This window comes from Lepus europaeus, chromosome 1 (assembly GCF_033115175.1).
Source record: "Lepus europaeus isolate LE1 chromosome 1, mLepTim1.pri, whole genome shotgun sequence".
Lineage (NCBI taxonomy): Eukaryota > Metazoa > Chordata > Mammalia > Lagomorpha > Leporidae > Lepus > Lepus europaeus.
In genome coordinates this window covers 4861111-4882991 of record NC_084827.1, presented here as the reverse complement: position 1 = coordinate 4882991, position 21881 = coordinate 4861111, and positions in this window count along the sequence as shown.

Below are 21881 nucleotides of genomic sequence, written 5' to 3'. Positions count from 1 at the left end.
TGTGTAACTGCTAGACAGCTGAGCCTACTTATACGTCCAGAAGGGAAGAGTACGTAGGCAGGCTTAGTTTTACTGACAACCAAGAGCATTGGAGACACAGAATATTAAGCTAAGAGTGCTAAGCTGGCCACTCCAAATGAAAGGAGAAATGGGGCCCAGAGTATCCCAGAGGCTAGAATCACTGGCCTGGGATATCTCAGATGCAGCTGCCGAGTCAATGCTGTTAAAACACAGACAGCGACAGGAGCAGCACTGAGATTCTTAAGTGCTTTTGTTAGACAAGCAGTTCTAATTGATATCCTCAGGTAGCAGGTGTAAATGCAGAAAATAGTAGCTGTCGCTGCCGAAAGTGTGTTCAGCAGCTTGGGACATGGCCAGAGAGAGAAAGTAAGAAAATGAGGGCTGGTCTTTGCTACCTAAAGCAACTCTGCCTAGCTCTGTCTACCAGGTACAGGAAAGCTTTCTTCGAGGGCACACAATGTAAGTAAGAAGTTTCTAACACTTAAACAAGAAAAAGGAAGCAACAGAGGAGTTTACAAACATGAAGTCCAAGATGTAAGCAGAATGCTATCAGGTGGTTCTTTCCGTATGTGGTTGCAGGTGGGCAGAAGCCAATATGTGCCAGGCACGGGGCTGAGCGCTCCAACAACACCAAAATCAGCACTGGCCGAACAAGAACATCCACCGTGAGACTAGCGCACACTTATGTAGAGCTTGGTAGCTTGTTTTAGGCACAAGGCTAAGCACTTTAAGTATGTTAACCTACATTTACTCTTACAAACCTACGAGCACTATAGGACGTTATCCTGTATTTTAGTCAGGGAAACCAAAGCCACCTAGATGTTGGATTTTCCACCTCCTACATTGCAAGAATTTTTGTAACACCGTATTTTTGTTATTTTCAGATATCCCTGCCCCTCCACACATCCTTACATTGTGTTACTTCTTTTCTTTAGGTACCACAGCCTGGCCCTTCAAGAGCCCAAAATCTGTTCCCAACCCCACTCCCCACTGTACATCCTTGGATCTCCATTTTCTTTTTTGTCTCTTCATCATTTTATCCCATGGCACTATCAAATTCTACCTATCCATCTGCATGCATATTAATACACACATTCTGTGTCTGTGAGTTGTATGCTACACGGTTATGCATTGTTTAATGTGGAGATGTGTTCTGAGAACTGATCCTTAGGGACATATAGCTTAGGGACATATAGCTAGGCTATATGGTATGTACTGCGTATATGCCATCTGTCACTGACCAAAGTGCTGTATGAAGCACAGCACTACACACATGTGTTTGTATAAAAGTAAATTTCTAAGAGGTTTCTCAAGAATATTTTAAAATTTTTATTTAAGAGGCAGAGACAGAGTTCCCATCCTCTGGTCCACTGCCCCCCAGATGCCACCAACAGCCCTTGCCATAGGGACCAAAGCAGGGAGCTGGGAACTCAATCCAGGCCTCCCATGGGGGGTGGCAGGAACCCAACTACTTGAACACCACCCCGCCTTCCAGGGTGCACACTGGCAGGAAGCTGGAATCAAGAGCAAAGTCAGCTCAAACAAGCACAAGCACTCAGGTTTGGAAGCAAGTGTCCCAGTGTCCCAAGCCACATGATTTTTATTTAATATTTATTTTATTTGAAAAGCACAGTGACAGAGAAGCAGAGAGAGAGAGAGAGAGAGAGAGAGATCTTCCATCCGCTGGTTCACCCCCCAGATGGCTGTAATGGCCGGGCCTGGGTCAGGCCAAAGCCTGGAGCCAGGAGCTCTATCTCAGTCTCCATGGGGGTGGTATCTTGGGCCAACTTCCACTGCTTTCCTGCTGCTCCAGTCGCAGGCGTTGCAGCCAGCAGCTTAACTTGCTAGGCCACAGTGCAGGCCCCCCAAGCCACACCTTAACCACCAGGCCAAACACCTACCCCTCAAGAACTGTTAATAGCAGTTAGCACTAGGGAGTAACATGGGGACACAGAAGGCTTTTAGACTGCTGTATTTCCCCTGTGAACATGCCTTAACCTCATCATCTATCTAAAACAAGAAAGAAGAGAACCATCCCGTCTTTTTCCTTAGCTCCGAGTGCTTTCCTTGCCCTGAGTGCTGTGTGCACTGGCCTGCTGTTTCCTGCTTGCTCCCAAATTCACTGCCCTCCTAGTCCCATTGGCGTTTGCCTGTTGGTACAGAAGAGTCCCTGCCAGATAGGACTGCAGACACGAGGATGGTGCTGGGTGGGAACCGCGATGCGGTGAGGCTGAAGCACTAAGCAAGACCCAGAGATCTTTGTGGCTAAGGCCAAGTAGGAGTAGCTTCCTGCTCTGCCCAGGGGCCACCCCACCAAGAAAAAGCAGAACCAACGACCACTCGTGCCTCCCTGTTCCTCTTTCTTGCAGGGTTCGCCCAGGAAGCTGAAACCAGAGCATCATCCTTGATGCACCTTCCCTTCCATTCCCCCAGTGCAGTTTTTACCAAATAACTTCTGTATTCTTAGCACCCTGAAAATGATGATAAATAAACCCAGCTTTCTTGCAGGAACTCTCCACCTACGGGGAGAACATTTAAGTGGATACCTTTTAGTAGAATAAAACAAGTGTCAATAGTAGAAAGAAACTTTCTAATACCCCCCACACACACACAATAGTGCCTCCTTGATGTGGTTACACTACACTGTCTAGGTGACCTTCTAACAAAGTCACCCTCATTGTTATCCCACCAGGTCTAAAGCAGTGTTGAGGATTTGAGAACGAGGGGTGCTAAATGTGCACAGGGCATCTAAGGAGCAGAGGTCCATCCATCCCAAGGGCTGGGCCAGATGGGCACCCAAAGGCACAGCAAGCGTCAGCAAGCCGGAAATGTGTTGGTTGCGGGAGGCAGAGCAAGGCAGATGGTCAGATGGCGAAGAGTCAGCAACCGAGGGAGCTGAGGAGGGCAGACAGGAAGAGACCCAGGGCTCCAACAGCAGCGCAGGCAGGTTGCTGGCACCATGGCCGCCGCTAGAGGAGCATCTGCTGCTTCCCTAGCCCTGTGCCCAGAGGAAGCCAAAATCAGAGAGCCCGGCTGCAGTCCGGAGGGTTTGCCACAGAAACTGCGGACTCCGTCACTAGTGGGAGTGAATGCTCAGGGGAGCGGGGTTGAATACAGATTCATCACCTGTCTTGCCTCGGATGCAACACACAGAATGTCTTCCCTGTTGCCCCCGGCCTCCGCTCTCTCTAAAATCGGGGCTTCATGTGGAGACACCCACGAGGGGATAGGATCTGACCCAGGAAGTGGTGCTCCGGAGGAAACCCTCAGCGCTCACTCCTTAAGCTGCCCTTCCCCCACTCGGTTTGTTGTTTACCTGGCCACACCACCCCGAGGTGTGAGCATTGTCTCAGGAAGGGAAAGGGGGCTCCAAGAGCAGCAGAGCAAGCCAGTGCACAGGCCTTTGTACCCACATGTGAGTCGTTACCAGAGGATGCCAGGCCACGGCTCAACCCTGCGCCTGGCATACGGCCACAGTTCACATACAAGTGCTGGCTGACGTCGCATTCCAGAACCACTCAATTCTCACAGCAGATCGAGGCAGGCACTGTACTAGTAACGTTTATGGGCCTTTATGAAACGTCAAATCGCTCATTCACTGCACACCTACCAGGCACTGGGAATCCAATATTAAAGACATGATCCCAGCCCTCCACAAGTGTCCACACCCTTGAAGGATTGACTAGTGGAGAGACACAGCCACCAAATAGCAACCAATGTAAACTGTAGCTGCTCTTTCCCCGGCCCCCTGACAGAGTACACCTATGTCACTGGAGGGTGTGACCCGGCTGGTGGGCACAAGGAAGGACCTTCCAAGCCGAGATCTGAAAGATAAGCAGGAGCAACCAGGCCAGGTGGGAGGGGAAGGCATGCCTGTGACAGCTGTGGGCAGTGTCCAGGGAAGGCAGGCCCGGTGCGGGTGTCTGAGAGTGAGGTGCAAGCACAGGGTGAGAAAGGCCAGGCCAGGGTGTGTGGAGACTGCACAGCATGGTAAAGGGTTCCGACTTTATCCTGAGAATAATGGGGAGCCACTGCAAAGTTTTCACTTTAAGACAACAGCATGAAAAGAGCTGGGAACTTTGAAAATACCACACTAGGGGCGGTGTGGACAATAACAGGAAGGGCCAGTTCAGATGTAGATAGACCAATTCACAGGCTTTGGTAGGGCGGGTGGTATAAAGGGAAGGTTTGTGGCGGGGGACAGAAGTGGGTAGATGGATTAGAGAGCTTTTCGGGATTTGAAATGTTCCATCAGAGGATCTGGCGATGAGCTGCATGTGGGGAGGAAGGGAAAAGGAGGCACCCCGGGCCCAGCTTCTGGTGTGACCTCTATGGGGTGTGGTGCTCTCCACTCAGAGGGACAGGCCTGAGAGTAAGACTGGGATTTCAGCGTGGATATGCTGAGAATAAGACCGTGCACAGTGTGCTGTGGGATATCTGCGTCCAGGGCCGAGAAGAGAGCGTTCTACTGAAGGTCTGCACTGATCAGTCCCCTGCCTCCAAATAGTGATTTAAAGCTGTTACTGGCTTTAAAAAAAAACAGGCCGGCGCCTTGGCTCACTAGGCTAATCCTCCGCCTTGCGGCACGCCAGCCGCAGCAGCCATTGGAGGGTGAACCAACGGCAACGGAAGACCTTTCTCTCTGTCTTTCTCTCTCTCTGACTGTCCACTCTGCCTGTCAAAAAAAAAAAAAAAAAAAAAAAAACCACCTATCGAGTATTGCGTAGGAAGTCCAGAATGTTGAGAATGATAGGCTTTGATGGACCTCAGCGTTTGATGGATGAGAAGAGGAGGGAATGTGTTAGCCAGGTTTTTGATATGATAAAGAAATGTCTGAGGCAGACTACTTTATAAAGAAAGAAGATTTATTCTGGCTCATGGTTCTGGAGGTGCAAAGTTAAGGACTGCATCTAGTCATGGCCTTACTGCTGGCAGGGTCCCAAGGTGGCCTGGGGCATCACACAGGAGTCGTGTGTGTGTGTGTGTGTGCTTGTCTGATCCTTCTTCTTATAAAGCCACCCACATTCAACCACGAGGACTCTACCCCAATGTCCTTATCTAATCCTACTCACTACCCAAAGGCCTCCCCTCTAACCCTGAGTTGACTTAAGTTTCTACCCTCTAAGAGGTCTCAAAACACCAGTTAAAGGTGAATACACAGAGCCTTGGGGGGCACTCAAACCAAAGCAGGGAGGCGTACACTCTGAGTAAAAGCCTTCCTTTCTCAGACTGCCAGGCCTTGGGTCTCCTCCATCAGGACCAAAAGAAGCTACCGATCCCCAGCTCACCCACATCCCACATCAGTGAAACCAGTCCTCTGGAGCCCACAGCCCATTCTCAACCAATGTTCCTCATTCCACTGATTCTCACCTTGTCCTTTTTTTTTTTTTTTTTAAAGATTTATCTTATTTATTTGAAAGACAGAGTTACAGAGAGAGGTAGAGACAGAGAGAGAGCTCTTCCATCCACTGGCTCACTCCCCAGATGGCCACAATGGCCAGAGTTGAGCCGATCCAAAGCCAGGAGTCAGGAGCTTCCTCTGGGTCTTCCCAAATGGGTACAGGGGCTCAAGCATTTGAGCCATCTTCTTCTGCATTCCCAGGCCACAGCAGAGAGCTGGATCAGAAGAGGAGTAGCCGGGATTAGAACTGGTGCCCATATGGGATGCCAGTGCTTCAGGCCAGGGTGTTAACCTGCTGTGCTGCAGCACAGGCCCCTCTCACTTTGTCTTATTCAAACTTGGATATCCTCTAAGGACATAGCTCCTCTGAAGCTCTCCCAAGTAACAGTAAATGGATTTTCCTCCCTTCCTTCCTACCACTAGCTCTGAATGTGGAATATCCCTTTGAATCCAAACTGCCATGTCCCGACAATACTTCCCCTCCCTAAAACTCCCCAACATCAGGTCATCAAACTACATGCGACTGCCCAGTCTCAAACATCCTCACGGCTGGAATCATGCCGTTCTAGCTCGCTGTCACTCCACTCCAGAACGACTGTGCTGTTAATTCTCAGTCATTTTGGTATCCACAGAGATGAGCCTTGCTTTCACTTGCCTTGAGTCTTTTCCTTCATGACTTTACCCACCTCAACCACTATCCCACTGATGCTATCTTAAACCAGCCCTAGCCAATAGAAATATGAGAAGGATTCCAAAAATCCAAGAAAAATGTAATTAAAAGATAATACACATTTTCCATGAACTTTTTGAAGACCCTATGAATATGAGCTATGCACATATGTATTTAAAAAGTAAAAAAGTGACATTAAATTTAATAATATAGGTTAAGCCAATATATTGAAAATATTATCATTTTAATCTTTAGTTAGTATATACTAAGTTGATCTTCTGTATATAAAGATAATTAAAAATGAATCTTAATGAAGAATGGGATGGGAGATGGGATGGTTTGTGTGTGGGAAGGTGGTTATGGGGGGGAAATTGCTATAATCCAAAAGTTGTACTTTTGAAATTTATATTTATTAAATAAAAGTTTAAAAAATAAAATAACAATCACAAGCAAAAAAAGGAAAGAAAATATTATCATTTTAACCTGTAGCCAATATTTTTAAATTATTCATGAAAGATGTAGCCTTTTTGGCACTAAGTCCTAGGAATTTGCTGTGTACTTTAAACTTACAGAACATCCAGTTGGACTAGTCCCTGACTAGGAGGTCAGGGATCACACAGTATTAGTGGCAGGTGCATCGCACCGTGTGACTCTCGACAGGCCTTGTAGCATCTCTTCACAATCGCAACTAAAAGCCACCTTGTCTCTGACCAGCTCCCATTTTTTTCCAGCTCATTTTCTTCTTTTCCCCTAACTCAGACATCTCTGGGACCCACCAGGACCTATAATTCAGCTTTTGTCTCCACTTCCCCACATGATACTCTCCACAGCACGCTTTAAATTCCTTGGACGATCATTAGAGTCACCCCTTTACAACTGTGCTCCAATCCCCAGTGCCTCTCTCTCACTTTGTGGTGCTAACTTGGCCACACTCAGGTCTGGTTAAATCCTACTCCATCAACTGTACATCTGCACCCATGAAGCTCAGTGGAGCTGAGGACAAATACGCAGCTCTCTGACCAGTCTCACTGAAAAATTCATGAAGACGGATGTCTGGTGCCCTCTGGCAAGTCTGCCTCCTGTAAGTGGGACAATTTCCCTTGTCTGCTCACTCAGATGCTCCCTCTCTCTCTCTCTCTCTCTCTCTGAGAACTTCTAGGCTCTCTCCTCTCTTATCAATGTTTCCTTCCCCATCTCCATGCCCAGCTGACGACCTTGCTTCCTGTTGCACTGAGAAAGTTGAACAAATTGAAAAAACCTTGCCTGGGCTCCGCTGTCTTCCCAGATTCGTCCCGCATATTCTGTGGAGTCATCTCCTGCTGCTCCAGCCACATCAGCCTTCCTGCTGCTCCTCCAATGGGCGGGGCACATTCCCACCTCAGAGCCTTGAACTTGCTATTCCCTCAGCTTGGAATGCTCTCCCACAGACATCTGTAGGGACCCCCCATTACCTCTAACCTATGCTTCCTCACATGCCTCCATGAGGCCCTCCACGGCCACCCTATTTAAAATGGCCTGTACCAATCCCTTTTTTTCTCCTCTCCTTCATTTCTCTTAATAGCATGTTCACTGGAGTATCCCTCCATATCTGTGGGGAATATGTTCCAAGACCCCCAGTGGATGCCTGAAACTGCCAATAGTACTGAATCTTATATATGTATGTTTTTTCCTGTACATACATACATACCTATGGTAAAGTTTAACTTGTAAGTTAGGCACAATAAAAGATTAACACAATAATTAACAATAAAGTAATTACAGTAATATACAGTGGAGGCTGGCACTGAGGCATAGTGGGTAAAGCTGCCACCTGCAGTGACAGCACCCATTATGGGCACTCATTCAAATCCTGGCTGCTCCACTTCCAATCCAGCTCTCTGCTATGGCCTGGGAAAGCAGTAGAAGATGGCCAAGTCCTTGGGCCCCCGCACCCATGTGGGAGGCCCAGAAGAAGCTCCTGGCTCCTGGCTTCAGATCAGCCCAGCTCCAGCCCTTGCAGCCAATTGAGGAGTGAACCAGCAAATGGAAGACTTTCTCTCTCTCTCTCTCTCTCTCTCTCTCTCTCTTCCTCTGCCTCTCTGTAACTCTGCCATTCAAAACAAATAAATAAATCTTTAAAAAATACAGTAATAAAAGAGGTGAATATTCTCTCTCTAAATATTTTATTATACTGTACTCACCTATTTTGGGGGCATAGTGGGCCACAGATAACTGAAATCACAAAAAGCAAAACCATGGCTAAGAGGTGACTATTGCATATCATTCAGCTCTGGGTTTGGACACCCAAAAATTTTTAACTCTTAATTTGTATATTGCTGTGCCCTTCCCACCACTTCTCACCATACTGTAAGCTTCATGATAGCTTGGGTTGTGGCCGAGCATCTAGAGTCGTGCTGGGTGACATATGGTGGGCACTCTGTGGATCTTTGTAATATGGAACAAATGGACAAATGAATGAACAACTAATCCACCAACCAGAAAGGCAGGAGGGAATCCAGGAGAGTGTTTGGGAATGCAGGGAGTGGTCCAGGGAGTGAAATGCTCCTGATGTGCCCAGTAAGATTAGAGATGAACAAAATCTGTTGCCGTGGAGAACGTGGGAGAGCCTGTGTGAGCTGTGTCGGTAGAGTGGAGATGCCTGCCTGGGTGGGTTGAGAGTGCACAGAGGTAAGGAAATGGAGAAGATGAGCGTAGGTAGTTCTTTCTTTTTTTATTTTTTATTTCTTTTTAATTTTTGACAGGCAGAGTGGACAGTGAGAGAGAGACAGAGAGAAAGGTCTTCCGTTGCTGTTGGTTCACCCTCCAATGGCCGCCGCGGTAGCGCGCTGCGGCCAGCGCACCGCACTGATCCAAAGCCAGGAGCCAGGTGCTTTCTCCTGGTCTCCCATGGGGTGCAGGGCCCAAGTACTTGGGCCATCCTCCACTGCCTTCCCAGGCCATAGAAGAGAGCTGGACTGGAAGAGGGGCAACCGGGACAGAATCCGGGGGCCCGACCGGGACTAGAACCCAGTATGCCGTCGCCGCAGGTGGAGGATTAGCCTATTGAGCCACGGCACCGGCCTTTTATTTATTTATTTATTTTTATTTTGGTAGCTCTTTCAAGAAGTATGGCTGTAAAGGGAACTAGAGAGATACAGGGACAGAGATCAATTGGCAAATTCTAGCTCCCACCTTAGGATGAGGAAATTGTTTGCACCTGACATCCCATCCCCCCACAGCTCTCCACCTTCAGAAACAAAATCCAGCTTGACTACCACCAGCCACTTATTTCATATATGTATGTGAGGGTGTTTGAAAGGAAATGGATCACAACATCGATGTTGTAACAAAGAGCATGAGAACTTCTAATGTCTCCTTTTTGCTTCCCTGCATTTTTAATCTTTTTCTAAAATGAATGCCTGTGGGGCTAGCATTGTGTCATAGTGAGTAAAGCCACTGCCTGCAATGTCAGCATCCCATATGGGCTCCGGTTAGAGTCCTGGCTGCTCCACTTCTGATTTGGTTCCCTGCTAATGCACCTGGGAAAAGCAGCTGCAGATGGCCCAAGTGTTTGGGCACCTTCACCCACAAGGGAGGCCCAGATGAAGCTCTTGGGTCCTGGCTTCAGACTGGCCCAGCTCCAGCCATTGCTGCCATTTGAGGAGTGAACCAGCGGGTGGAAGACCTCTCTCTGTCTCTTCCTCTCTCTCTCTCTCTCTCTCTCTCTCTCTCTCTGTGTGTGTGTGTGTGTGTCTTTCCCTCTTTCTCTATAACTCTGACTTTCTAAATAAATAAATAAAAATCTTTAAAATAAATAAATAAAAAAGATTATGGAAAATGGAACTAAAAGATACTTAAATAAAATAAAATAAGATGAATGCCTATTACTTATGTAATCTTCCTTTTAGTTCAAGAAAGAAACACACACACCCATCACCTGAAGTTCAAAGTTTCTGGCCTCCTGTGGACTTTCACATCTGGGTGGGTCCAAAAGTGATTGAGTCAGTGAATGAACAGCCCGCAGGTGGACTCCCACCCAAGAGAGTAAATGCTCTGTCCCTAGCAACTTCTCACTGTGACAAAAGCCCAAACAAACAATGACCCAAATACACACACTGTGATTACACACCTACTCTTAAACACCCAGAACAAGCCAACAGTTAGCTATGCAGTCCCTAAGTTAGAAAGAACAATGACATCTTTTTCTTTTAATTTTATTGCGGTAATAACACTTACCATGAGATCTACTCTCAACACGTCGTTCTTTTTAACACATTTTGTCTGCAAGGAGTGAATCAGTCTCTGTGAGTAAACAGAGGGTGAAAACTAAGCTTATTTCAATTGCATTTAATGATATAATAAGAAAATCATAGAACAATAATGTAACATAGGCTCAGGGATGCATCATTAGATAGGGAAAATAAATGCTAGGCTAAGAATTAGAGGGCCTGAATTTTGGTCACAGTCCAGCCATTTACTAGCTGTATGACTGTGAAGATCCGAGAGACGTATTTTCCTGTGTGTGAAAGTGTAGCCAGGGGCTTCATCCAGTTCTAACACGCAACGATTTGTAGTTAATGCCCTGCTCATCCACTTTAGCTGTGAGGAAAATGACTTTGGTGGGCTCACTTCAAGGAGACAGCAGACTGGAGCCACATCTACCCATTAAGCACACAGCTGAGGCCCAGGACCACTTGCAGGAAAGAAGAAAGAGTGTTAGACATTATGACTTTGGAATGAAACCGGATCTTCAACTGAGCAAGCATTTGCAAGAAGACTCCAAGCTGAGGCTGCAAGTTATCCCAAAAACTAAGAAAGGCATGGGGCTGGGGAAGCTGGAATGCAAGTATGCTTGGGAATCTAGGAGGTGGACTGTTAGCTGTCACCTGGCGACAGGTGGTCTGACAGGTGGTAATGAAGCTCCAGGCACAAGGCAGGATATCCCTCCTAGAAGACCCGTGCATAAAGATGAAGGTGAAAGGGAGGCGGGAGGCCCAGGTATGATGCAACAATGGCTGTTCCTCTCCTCCTGAGTTTGTGAATGCCAGCCAGTCAGCTATCACTGGTGGTTCAAGGTTCTCATTAGCTCTCCCTGAGGGAGGAGGCATTGAACTGATAGGCAGGACACCAAAGCAGGAATAAACAGTTGCCCCGTGTTGCATATTTGATCCTTGCCTTTCTCTGTCAATGCTCTGGGAGGTGTGAGTGCTGAGTATTTGTTTAGCCTCTGAAGTTTCCAGCTGGTTCCTCTCTGGGACTTATGAACTCTAGTTTTATTGCTTACCTGGCCTTTGACTCGTGATTGCCCCAACACTAGGCTCTGCCTCCTTGGTGCTGGCATCCTGCCTGTGAACTGGTCGTAATGATGGCACCCTGAGGTCCTGAGTGTGCTTTGGGGCTTGAGCAGGAAGTGGCAGGAGAGCACTGACATGCTTCCAGAGCTTCTGTCGAGATGCAGGAGCCCTGGGCTGGCTTTCTCATCGGAATATTTGGGTAAAGTTCCTAAATCTGAATTAGTTCTCTTCCAGCCTTTCCCATAGACCTGCTTTCCGGGAAAAGCCAGGGCAGATCCATTCTGTCAATAACTGCAGCACTGACCCTCCGGGTGTCCCCAGGGAAACATTTGTTTGGGCGCTCCCCTCTACTGAAGGGCCCCCCAGGATCCCATGGAAGGTGGAGTCAGTGATGCTGACCCAGCCATGAGGGGCTTTGGCTCATGGAAGTGTGTCGCTGGGGACTGCACCAGGGAGACAGCTCGCCGCCATGGCCCACGCTAATGAGCTTCCTCATCTAACTACACATTGGAATGTCCAACACATTATAGGTCTGCCAAATGAGACCTTTCTGTCCCCAGTCCCAGCACTGACACCGGACACTGCTCCCATGGAATGGACGGTCCTGTATAATTAATTAGCTACCTCAGAACGAACTCCTTTCTTCCTCAGCAAACTTGCTTTGGGGGAAGTGCCCTGCCCCAGCACAATGGCCAGGACTCTTATCTGTTGATCACTCTGGGAATCCAACTGAGGCAGCGGAGAGTGAGATGGGGCAAGAACTGCATAGACCTGGGCCAGCGCTGTGGTGCAGTGGGTTAAAACCCCTGCTTGCAGCACCAACATCCCTATGCGCACCAGTTTGAGTCCCAGCTGTTCCCCTTCTGATCCAGTTCCTTGCTAATGTGCCTGGGAAAGCAGCAGAGGATGGCCCAAGTGTTTGGGCCCCTGCACCCACATAGGAGACCCAGACAAAACTCCTAGATCCTGGCTTCAGATCGGCTCAGCTTCGGCTGTTGCAGACCATTTGGGGAGTGAACCAGCGGATGAAAGACCTTTCTCTCTCCCTCTGTCGCTACCTCTCTCTGTAACTCCGTCTTTCAAATAAATAAAATAAATCTTTGAATCAGGACAGATTTTGTGGCCACTTCCTACTCTGTGGAAATAGAACTCACACACTACCAACACCCCACTCATCTATGAATCAGCTCTGTGTCTGTCCTTGTGTATGAATGAGGTTCATTGCCAGCAGCCTATTGCTCCTCAACATCACTCTTGGTCCTCCTGTTCACTGAGTACTGAGCGTTGGAATTACTCCTTCATAAAAAAATACAGGGCAGCGTTCAGTCTAGTGGTTAGGATGCCCACGTCCCGCATCAGAGTCCTTGGGTTCAATTCCCAGCTTCAGCTCCTGACTCTAGCTTCCTGCCAATGCAGACCCTGGGAAGCAATGAGGAGGGTGCATGCAACTGGGTTCCTGGCACCCATGTGAGAGACCTGGGTCGCATTCCTGACTCCAGCCCCAGCCAACACCCAGCTCCTACAGGCATTTGTAGAGTGAGCTAGTGAACGGGTTTTCTTTCTTTCCCATTCTCAAATCAACCAGTCAGTCAATCAATACAGAATTCCATCACTCCTTAAAACCCTGTGAATTCCACTGAGACCCCAAAACTCTTTCTACTGGGATTCTCTAGCATCTTCTGATTCCTTAAGCAAATAGGGCCTCCTGGGAACCACTAAGGTGTCTGAGAGTTGACTGAACATGGGGGCTTCCCGAGTAGCCTCTCGATGGCCTGAGATGCAGACTCTGACATCATTCACAGATGTGGATAAGCAGGAACTGGGACACTCCTGTCATCAAGACTTTATGACAGCACCGAAGACCAGTTGTGACAATCACTCCGAGGAAAGATAATTGCTTTCCATTTCAGAACTCAGGACTTCAAGCAGATGTATGATTTCACTCTTTTCAGCTTATAGGCCCACCTTAATTAAAGAAAGTCAAGAATGAATGTACTACAATTAAAATGTGCTGAATGGACTCTAATTATTTTAAAAAATGAAAAAGTACATAAAGCTCTTCCTACACCATCCAGGACAGATTTGCTATCTGAGGAATTGAACTTGAGCTCTAGCTACTTCTCTTTTCAGCTGGGTCATCTTGGGACAAAAAAGTTAACCTATGGCACAGTGGGTTAAGCCACCACCTGCAATGCTGACATCCCACGTCAGCACCAATTTGCATCCCGCTGCTTCACTTCCAGTTCAGCAGCCGGTTAATCTGCTGGGGAGAGCAGCAGAAGATGGCAAAAGTGCTTGGGCTCCTGGTTTTGGCCTGACCCAGCTCTGGCCGTTTCAGACATTTAGGGAGTGAACCAGCAGATGGAAAATTCTCTCTCTCTCTCTCTCTCTCTCCCCTCCACTCCCTGTAACTATGCCTTTCAAGTAAATAAACAAATCTTAAAAAAATAAACTTCTACACCCCAGTTTTCTCAACTGCAATGCAAAGATAATGTCTTCATTGTTGGAAGAACAGCCTGAAAACTCTGTCAACTGCAGGGTAATCTGTTTTTATTGTTTTCTTAATCTCTCCTGCTTCCTGTCGGTAAATGATCTTGCCTTTTACTTCTCAGAGTTGATAGATGTCATCAGATGAGAATTCCTCATCGTTCCAACACCAAACATGCACCCTAGTGGTATCTGCTTATCTTTTCTTCTGCTGGAATAGGAGAGCTGGGTTGCTGATCTTCAGCCTAATACCTCTCTCGGAGCTTCATTCCCGTTCTCTGTGACTGCTTTAGGACTTTATGCTCAGTAACTATTCATCTTTCCATCTCTTGTACTTAGAACCTTCTTCTGGGGGCTGGTGCTGTGGCACAGCAGGTAAAAGCCCTGGCCTGAGGCGCTGGCATCCCATATAGGCACCGGTTCTAGTCCCGGCTGCTCTTCTTCCAATCCAGCTCTCTCTGTGGCCTGGGAAAGCAGTAGAAGATGGCCCAAGTGCTTGGGCCCCTGCACCCGCATGGGAGACCTGGAAGAAGCTCCTGGCTCCTGGCTTTAGATCAGTTCAGCTCTGGCCATTGCAGCCATCTGGGGAATGAACCAACGGATGGAAGACTTCTCTCTCTCTCTCTGTCTCTACCTCTCTCTGTAACTCTTTCAAATAAATAAAAATAATTCTTAAAAAAAAAAACCTTCCCCTGTAAGTAGGACTTTTTCATGGTTTTTAACTGTGATCTAACGTCTCCCATTAAAACAAAAGAAATGCCCCAGTAAGCTGTTGTATTTTGGTACTGTCTCTCTCTTTGTTGACACTTTGGTGCTCTCTTTCAAAAAGTCCTGTAGCTGAAACAGATGCACCTGCACTGTTCCTGGAGACTCCAGCTTCAAAATTAGCTGTCAGTGTCTTGCTTGGTCATTTCATCTGGGACTGTTAATAGGATTAAGTTTCTGTGGAATTGGAGAAACTCCGCCAAATACAAGAGTACTTCAAAACATTCACACATAAGTGGAATTAAAAGATAACCATATTTTTGGTGCAAAACTTTTTAAAATCTATGCATAGTTCTTTCATAATGTTCCTCTTCTAATGAATCTCTTGTAGACCTCTGTGCTATGGCTTGAATGGCATGTGGCTCCTGAATGCAGGCAGATGTTTAAAGTTTAAATCCCAGGGTCTCATGTTGGTGGTACTGAGAAGGTGGAAACTTAATCCTATTAGGATGTTTAGGAGGTAGGCCTTGTGGGAGGTACTCAGGTCTTTGGGGATATGCCCTTAGAAGCATTTGGCTAGAAAAGCCTAGTTGGGCCTAACATTCTGTCTCCTGGCTTGCTGTGTAATCATTTCTCCCCACATATTCTGCCATTTGCTATTCTGTGGCCTCACTAGATACCACACCAAGGGCTGCCTGATCTTGAACTGTGACCCTCCAGAACCATGAATGAAAATAAACCTCTTTTCTTTATAAGTAGATTGTATTAGGTTTTTACTTATAGTAATGAAAAGATGACCAATACAGAAAATTTATCTTGAGTAGTAGGATCATTACTACTAACTGTACCTAAAAATATGGAGCAATCTTTGGAATTGGTTTGCTGGAGAAATTTGGGACAGTTTAGACGAACAGACTAGAAAAAAAATCCAGAATATTATAAGCAGAGGGCTAGGGGCAATTCTGATGAAGGCTAAAAATACCAGAATGCTGGGAGAAACGTGGATGGTAAAGGCCAGGCTGACGGGGTCTCAGATGGAAAGGAAGACTCCCTTAGGAACTGGACTAGAGGCCATCCTTGGCCTTTTTGTGTCCATGTGAGTTTGGAAAGCCAAGCTTAAAGGTGGTAGACTGGTTAAGTTGGCTGAGGATGTTCCAAAATAGCAAAGTGTTTAGGTGTGACATGGGTATTATTGACAGCTTTTAGATAGTCTTAGAGTGAAAATCAGGAGCAAAACATAGCAGAGCAGAACGATTTGGAAAATTCCAGAGAAGGTACAAAGAAAAAAACAGTGTGTTCAGGACTGCAGGTGAGGTGAAGAAACCATTTACTAAAGAGATTAATTCAGGTAAAAGAAAGTCACCAACAGGCAAAACCTTGAGACCCCCAACTACCATCAAGGCTGCCCTTCCCATCCCAGGCTAGAGACCTGGAAGTATGTCATTGTTTGGTGACGCCCCAGGGCATTTTCAGAGAGCTTGCAGGAGAGACTGACTTGGGATTTGTTTCCTTGCTGTCAGCTGGGCAGTGACCTGAGGATGCAACTGTTGTTTAAGCAGGCACAGGTTGGCTCATGCTGGCAGCAGACTCTGCTGCCATCCACATAATGCTGGTTTTGTAGATGCTCAAAATGCAAGAGATGGGGTTATGGTGGCTTCTGCTGAGATTTCTAAAGCAAGCCTGGGAGACCAGAGTTCGGCTGCAGGGCTGGAGGTCCTACAGAAGCTCCTCTTGGGGTGATGCGTAGTGAAGCTGCAGGAGAGAAGACCAAGTGCAGACCCCTGAAGGTAAAATGACCATTAATGTGAAACACCCTCCTTGGGAAGCCACAGACATCTGTGGGCAGCCTCAGAGAGCAGCCATGTGGGCACAGACCAACGGGACTGTGGGCATAAGCTCAACTTCAGAGGATGTCCCAGACGACCTGGGAGCCAGGCAAAGGCTTGTCTCAGGAACAGAATCACTGCAGAGAGCCTCCGCTAGGACACAGACCTGTTGCAGAGAATCCCCGCCAGGGCAAGGCCTGGTGGAGCTGCAGAGACGAGACTACAACCTGTGAGCAGTTAAACATGGGCTATTGGGGCTGGTGCTGTGGTGTAGCAGGTAAAGCCACCACCGTAGTGCCAGCATCCCACATGGGCGCTGGTTCGAGACCCAGCTGCTCCACTTCCTATCTAGCTCTCTGCTATGGCCTGGGAAAGCAGCAGAAGATGGCCCAAGTCCTTGGGCCCCTGCACCTGTGTGGGAGACCCGGAAGAAGCTCAGCTCCAGCCGTTGTGGCCAACTGGGGCGTGAACCAGCAGATGGAGGACCTCTTTCTCTCTCTCTCTCTCCATAACTCTTTCAAGCAAAATAAATAAATCTTTTAAAAAATCCCAATCTATTCTATAAAAAAATAATAGGCTATGGCCAGCAAAGCACAGGAGCTCAAGCCCTGGGGTAGCTATCACATCCAGAATAGTGGACATGGAACTTTACAATTCAATGTCTGCCCTTCTGGTTTTGTTCTTGCTTTGGGCTGATTATCCCCCACTTCTGGAGTGAAAATGTGTTCCACCATTGTGTCTTGGAAGTACGTAACCTAGAGGCTCACAGCTAAGGGAGTTTGCCTTGAGTCTCAAATGTAACTTTGGGTCTTGAAATTAATGCTGGACTGAGTTTGGAACTATTGGGGATGGAGTGGTTGTATGTCTCAGCTGGGAAGAACATGCGTGTTGGGGAGCCAGGGGCAGAATGCTATGACTTGAATGGGATGTGACTCCTGAATTCATGCAGGCATTTATAGGTTGAAAACCCCAGGTTGTGTTGGTGATGCTAAAGAGGTAGAAGTTTAATCCAAACATGGTGTTTGGTAGGTAAGCCTAAATCAATGGGGGCATACCCTCAGAAGAGGCTGGTTATAAAAGCCAAGTTGGGCCTAGTCACTCTGGCTGATTCCTGGCTTGTCAAGTGATGGTTTCTTCATGCACTCTCCACAACTTTCATCCTTTTGCTTCACATATGGCAAAACAAAGCGGTCTATCAAATCTTAGACTGTGAACCCCCAAAACCATGAGCCAAAGCAATTCTTTTTGTTTGTAAGGAGCTTATCTTAGGTATTAGGTATTATTAATGAAACATTGACTGATACACTTCATATGCACAGATGTCAAAGAATTTTTGCATCCAAATAAGCTTATTTTTAAATTCCATTTTCCATGAAGTTTTTGAAGTGCCAGGATCCTATTGGTGATTGAAAAGCCCATGATGTTCCTCTCAGAATAATATTAAATGTGTAAAATAAAATATATATGATTACAAATCAAACTAATTATATCAAAATACAATTATTATAAAATTGTGATATGCTATGTATCTGCTCCTTTATAAAAGCATCAAAAAAATTATAGTCAGGTTCATACTATGATAATTTCAAAGTTGTAATGAATATAAAGGATATTGCAAAAAGCCTACAACAGCTATTAGGTGATATAAACATCTGTGATTTTTATTGTTGATACAGACTCAAAACAATACTTTTAATGCTACTGTGATTTGCTACCTACCTGTGCAACTGAAACAAGCACATTTCTTTTTTTATTTTTAATTAATTGAAGCAAAAAAATTCCAATGACAAGTTAGTGAATACAAAGGTGTGGGTTTTTCCCCCATCCAATGTTATAGACTTTGAATCATGGATGCTGGGACAAGAATTCCTGTTTTAGATGGTATCACTGAACTGGTTGGTTTTTTTTTCTACAAGTTCTATCCCCAGGAGACTAGAAGCATGAACCAGCAACATCAGAGAGAGTGGAAGGCGTAAGCTCACCTTGAGGCAGTGTCCCAAAGGAGACCGCTTAGGAAGTGCTGGTGCCACACTGGAGCATTCTGCCAAAGTCTGATATTTTTAGACTTCAGAAATGAAGTGGTTAATATTGCGATTTCATTGATGGTCAAACTGTAATCTATGAGTCAGGATGGAGATTTGGCAAACATGGGCTTTCCCCAGGGGATATCATAAGTTACTTGGGAGGAACAACGTGTGAGTGTGCATGTGTGTGATTTTTAAACAAAAAATTGATGCACTCTAATTATTACATCATAGCCTGCTTTTTTATATCAGTATACCATGAAGCATTTTCCATTTCAACAAATACAGTTACAAAATATTAGTATTGGCTGCATAGTGTTCTAGCATAGACATAGACCAGAAATCACTTAATTAATCCCCAGGTTTCCATGTGTGTGTTATGTACAATCTTCATTATACAGTAATGACATAAACACTATTCTGATGAATGCTGTAGGTTAAATCTTCATCCACATTCTATTTTTATGTCCTTAGGATATTTCTATAAATGGAATAGTTGTGTCACAACTTAGTAACAACCAGAACAGCAATGCATATTTTAAAGATTTTTTGATCAGTGCTGTCAAACTGTCCTCCGGGAAGGTTGTTCCAGTTCCTACCAGAACTGAAATCTTTGGCCTTGGCTCAGAAGATGGCAATGAGATTGAGAGACTGCCCCTAAATGGTGATGGCCAGAGGATTCCTGAATAAAAAGCCCTGCAGTGAGCGGGAGGGAAGCCGGCCAGGACTGTGTCTACGATATCTTACTTTTCTTTGATGCTGGAAATGCCTTCAAGACAGAACGTGGGATGGTACTGGGTCTCTAAGACCTGGGATCCTTCATGTGAACTTGATTTAAAGCATTTGGTTAGACCCAGCCTTATATAGTTATGTTAATGGGACCAAGGGAAGTGGTTGGTATCCATGTTTGGCCCACAGTACAAGAAACGTAGAAATATATAGATATATATTACTCCGGGAGCACCACAGGCAGAGGGCAGCTTGGGGAGGAAGGATGAGCAGCGACGGCATTCCCGTCAGTGTTTTCTCCACTCGGAAATCAGAGGTTTGAGAGGCATCGCAGGAGTGATGGAGGCTATTTCTTTTTTACTTTTTCACCATCTCTGCATTTTCTTTCTTTCCAGCTAGGCAATATATTGTCAACCTTCAATAGGCTTTTTTTTTTCTTTTCCTTCTATTCCCTAAACAATGCAAGTTATTTCCATAGCATTGTATTATATTTGGTGTTATTAGCAATGTAGAGCCGATTTAAAGTATACTGGAGAGTGTGCATAGGTAATATGTAAATACTTCATGACTCTATGCAAGGGAATAGAGCACCTCTGGAATTTTCTTAGCCGCTGGGTCTTGGGACCAATCTCCTGAGGATGCCAAGTGATAACTGTACAGCTATTCCACGAGGGCAGAAACCATTTGATACTTCCTTTAGATAACCAACAATAGCAGATACAAAAAAAGAAACTGCCTATTCATTCTCTGCACTGTCAAAAGAGGGAATCAGATTCTGCCACAAACTAGCCTCATTAGTAAAATCTAAGCAGCGATTCTTCTCTTTTCCTCCATTTTTTTTTTTTTAAGATCTACTTTATGTATTTGGAAGGTGCAGTTACAGACAAAGAGGGAGAGACAGTAAGATACCTTCCATCCACTAGTTCTATCTCCAGATGGTCACAACAACCAGGGCTGGGCCAGGCTAAAGCCAAGAACCTGGAACTCCACATGGGTCTCCCACGTGGCTGGCAGGGGCCCAAGGACCTGGGTCATCTTCTACTATTTTCCTGGGCACATTAGCAGGGAGGTGGATTGGAAGTGGAGCAGCCTGGACTGGCACCCGTGCTCATGTGGGATGCCAGCACTGCAAGCAGGGGCTTATCCACTGCCAAATGCCAGTCCCACCCCCTTGGCTTTCTACGTGTAGATGTAGGTTGTTGTTTCTTCATACAGATAAACCAGAGATGGGTTTTCTCTCCATAGTTCCACCTCACAGATTTGCAATTAGGTTAACAGTATCTGCTCTGGCTTGACTATGTCCCCCAGTAGTTCCTGTGTTGGAAACTTAATCCCCAAACTTAGTGGCATTTGGAGGTGGGGTCTGGTGAGGGGAGTAGAGTGGAATAGGGGTGTGAGTGTCCCCGTCCCTCCTGCACCCTCCCCCCCCCCCCCCCCCCCCGACCTCAGTGGTTTTCTCAGACCCAGGTTAGCTCAGTTGCTCTGTCTCACCACGCCCTTTGCCCTGCCCACTGCAGCAAGAAAGCCCCCAGCAGACACCATGCAGATCTGGGGCTGTGTTCTTGGGCACGACCCGGTCTCCAGACTGCACGCCAAACAAACTTCCAGTCTTCATTCATTACCCTGTCTCGGGTAATTCGTGGCAGCACCAAACAACAGGCTAAGCATCTGTCCCACGTCCTCACCTGAGATTCCACACTTGGCAGTCCCTGCTCCTCATCTAACCGGTGAGATTGTGAGACTGGCGCTCCTGCCCTGTCACAGCCCACTCTCCCTCTGCCATGCCCGGCGGGCCATCAAAGCCGCCGGGGAGCCAGCAGACTCTGGACCGGCTCCTGCCTCTCTCTCCCTGCTGACCTGGTCTGCTCTCTCCAGCTTCGGGCTTTCTGGGTACTGCTTAGAATGAAGGCTCTCCTTGTTCTTTCTCGCGCAGCTTTTCCGAACTTGACTTCTTGCTGCTTTTAGTATAGTGCCCTTTAAACCCTATCAGCTTAGCCCCAAGCTCCCTCCCTTTGGGAGGGGCCTTTGGTATCTCCCTGGCCCACTCCCCCCACGTGGAGGCTGCTGTTCTACTCCCATGACTGCTCCAGGACATCCACGCCCTCGTTCATCCCAGCAGACAGGGGCTCCGGAAAGTCGAGTAGGCTTTCAAACGACGTCTGCTAGTATCTCACTACAGCTGCGACTGAACTATGCTCATCACACTTCTCCATCCTAACCCCAACCCTCCCCTCCCCTCCCCACCCCTGCCTTCCCCTCCCCAACCCCGGGCGTCCAGCGAGCCCGGAGCCCCGGGAAGCATCCCACACGATCCACCTGCAAAGACTTCGCGGATCTGTTTGGGTGGACAACAGAGCGCACACGAACCGCAGAACAGCCCGAAGTCTATCCAGTCACGCTCCTGTGTGTGTGTGTGTTTGCCCCAGATGCAGCCCAGGAAGAAAACAAGTGTTTGCGGAATCTGGCATCCGCGGCTCTAGTCGCACCCCCTCCCCACTTTGTCTCAGGCACCCCAAACCTGGCCCTCAAAGTCCACCCACCAGATCCCAAGGGCGGGCCCCAGGTTCCAGACCCCTCCGCTGGGACCCCAGCCAGGCCTTCTCCGGGTGACCGCCAGGACCCCGGGCGAGCAGCCCTGGGCTCGGGGCTAGGTCGGAGCAGGCGGGGCGCGGGGGAGGGGTACCGGCGGGGGAGGGCCCGCAGCCCTCCCCGCGGCGGGGATCGGGGGCAGGGGCGGGGAGGGAC